Below are 3,430 nucleotides of genomic sequence, written 5' to 3' on the forward strand. Positions count from 1 at the left end.
TCCTCTCTCTTCTTCTCCTTTCGTCATATTGGGGTTTCAACTCAGGGTCTTGCTCTTGCTGGGAGACACTCAATTCCTGAGCCACATTCCCTCCCTGTTGAATTTTATTTATTCTTCAGATGGGACTTGTCTGTTTGCCCTAGCCAGCTTGGACTGTGATCCTCCTACTTACACCACCTCCCATGTAACCTGGGAAACAGGCATAAACAATAATGCCCTGTCTTTGGTTAATAGTTAGGGGAAGTAGAGACTGTGTTAGCAGTTTTAAGGCCTGCTATTAAAAAAGGTGCACAAAGTTGGTGACTTTTGAAAGGAACAGAAGCTTATTCTGCAGTTTGAAATTAAGGTGTTGGCAGAGCAGCCCTCCTCGTGGGTTCCAGGGATGGTCCTTCCTTGCCCCTGTCAGCCGCTGGTGGCTTCAGGTGCTGCTGGCTTCTCACCACATCACTTTGATATTTAGTTCCTTTGCATGGCCTGCATCTGCTTTCTCCTTTTCTGTCTCTTTTTATTGGACTTCAGAGCCCCCTTGGGCAGTCCAAGATGATCTTATCTCATGAGCTTTAATTTTGTTCCATCTGTAAAGACCATTTCCCCCATAAAGGTCACAGTCACAGGTTAGGTGTATTTGGTCATAAACGTATGCTTACCCCCCTCCCATTTCTTTTCTTTTTTGAGAAGGTGAGTTCCCACTCAACAAGCTTCAAGATATTAAAAGAGGATTGGCATCTTTACAAAAGAAAAGAAAGACAACTACATGGCACCAGGGATGACTATGAAAGAGTCATACTGGGAATTCTGCCTGAACCAGAATCATAGTATAATCCTTTGATTGAGTTTCAAAAATGTTATTTGTCTGTTGCTTGCTTCTCCTCAAAAAGCAGAGCAAATGACTTTTTAAAACTCACAGTCAGGATAAATAATGCAAATTGCACATCAGGCAAGGTGGCTCAAGTCTGTAATCCTAAGATTACAGGTGTGAACCACCAGCACCCAACAATCTTTTTTGAATATCTTAAAAAAAATCTTGTCTCTAATAATAGCTTCTGAAATGAATATAACTTGAAGTCTAACAGTAAGAAAATGAATGAAATAAGTAATGTGTATAAACTAGCAGTTCTTATTAGAAATACACTGCCACATTAAAAAAATTCTATTGATGAAAATAAGACTTGAAAGACACACACAAAACATTAAAGGTGAATTCGGGTAGTGGAATTATAATAGATTGCTCCTTATGGTCTTACCTAATTTCTCCATTTTTCATTAATTAACATGTGTTAAATTGAAATTTTAATGCACAACTGTACACATTGGGAAGATCTTTTATATGATTGTGACTTTCATATAATTGTTTATATTTCAGCATGCAGTATATTGGTATTTCAAAAGCCCTACTCCTTCAAAGCTTCCTGTGAACCGTATAAAGAAGAATGATTCCTTGATCAAAGGAAAATTTAGAGGCACATAGTGTTTAGGTAACTTGGTTTAAGTCACACAGTCAGCAAGTAGAAGGGCCACATTTTAAAGCCATTCTTGCCCATTTTAAATTCCACAATTAACTTCCATTAAAAGATACCATATGTCTATATGGGATTACCACAACAAAATTGGCTACAAATAAGCGTAGCAGTAACTAACTTCCTCTGAAAGAATGGAGGTTAGCAATATCCAGTGGTGAAATCAGGTACTGCCAAGCTAATGCCACACTAGCCAGTGATGCTCAACACTTTGGGGAGGACAATACAGATGCCACTGAGAATCTGCTGAATGCAACAAAAGAATGTGTGGGCACACACCTGAAGGAGATATTATATATGTATATATAATATATATTTATATATATGAAATATATATATTTCATGAACGCTTCAAATTATATATGTATATATACACACATATATGTGTATATATGTATATATATGTGTATATATATACACACATATATAATTTGAAGGGTTCATGAAACCTATCTAACTTTACCACATAGTCCAAGCTTCTGCCTGAAAGAATAGCGAATAAGACCAAAGAACATTTTTTTCTTTTCTTTTCTTTCTTTTTTTTTTGCCAGTCCTGGGGCTTGAACTCGGGGCTTAGGCTCTGTCCCTGAGCCTCTCTGAGCTCAAGGCTAGTGCTCTTAAGGGGAAACAACAAAATGGTGAGACCAAGGACAAAGAGAAAACCAATGCAACAGTGATACTCATAAGACAATATGTTGGAAATGAACTGTACAACTTGGTAGGGGGAGGAGGGGAAGGATTAGGGGAGAAGGAAAGTGGGAGAAAATGAGGGAGGGGGTAACAAGTTCAACAAGTCCTCACCACATTACGAACGTAACTGTAACCCCTCTGTACAGCACCTTGACAATTAAATTCAAAAAGACAAAAGAGCAATAGACTCTCACTGCAGATCTAAATGGCTGTACCAACATTGCTTAATTGTAGAGAATAACTGGAGCAATGGTTTCTTTTGCTTCCCCATCTCCAGAATCTTCACAATGGAGGCAGTAGAAATGGGCTTGTTTGGCTGACTAGCAGGAAAATTTCCAGATAGCAGATCCTAATCTTTCCTTCCCTTATCTAGCAAAGTAGAAGTCTTCCAGAGAGTTCCTCAAGACCAACCCATGAATCCCCCCTGCCCTTTAGGGTGTACAAACGGGAAGCTGAAGGCTCTTTGCCGCCACTTCTTCCCTGTGCGTATTCCTGATGCACATGGATGAAAATAAAAATATCCAATGATAAAAGGGGGGAAAAAGCCTCATGAGACAGCTCTAGGCATGAGACCAACCTTTCTCGCTCAGCTCCCCCTTGGCAAGTAGATGTGAGAGAACAAAGGAGACCCTCGAAGCCCTGAGGTGCTTTTTGCCAGGAAGCTTCTAGCACAGTACACCAGGCCAGATCATTTATCCATTTGGCTGTAGTTAAACTCTTGGCTTCTTCTTCCAAAAGAGACTCATTGGATTATGACTATGAACTTATTTATATTGCCTCCCACCCACAATTCTTTCTTCTTCCTCGAGACTGAAAAGCTGGCTTAAGCTTGGTGATATTGGAATGTTATAAATAAAAATAACTATAATACCTGGCATCCCGCATTGTAGAATGAGCCAACTACATTGTGCTGTAGTACACAGTTAGGGGACCAGGCTGTAGTCCTTCCCTTGAGATTTACTCTCTGCACCATTTCCTAAGGCACCATCAACATCATCCAGCACTGGGCCTCACCAGAGGGGCCCAGGCTCTGACCAGCAGACAACGGAACATCCACACAGCACTAGATGAAAGACCATGAAGAAACTACAAGTTTACCACACGTAAGTATTTTATCTCACCAAACCTCAAATCCCTCTGAATATGTCGTGTTACAGGTGAGACTCTGAGAAATGATGTGACTCTCCCAAACACACTTGGCTTTCACTCTTGTTGAAAAAATG

The sequence above is a fragment of the Dipodomys ordii genome, unplaced genomic scaffold, assembly GCF_000151885.1.
Source record: "Dipodomys ordii isolate 6190 unplaced genomic scaffold, Dord_2.0 Scaffold70, whole genome shotgun sequence".
NCBI classification, from domain to species: domain Eukaryota; kingdom Metazoa; phylum Chordata; class Mammalia; order Rodentia; family Heteromyidae; genus Dipodomys; species Dipodomys ordii.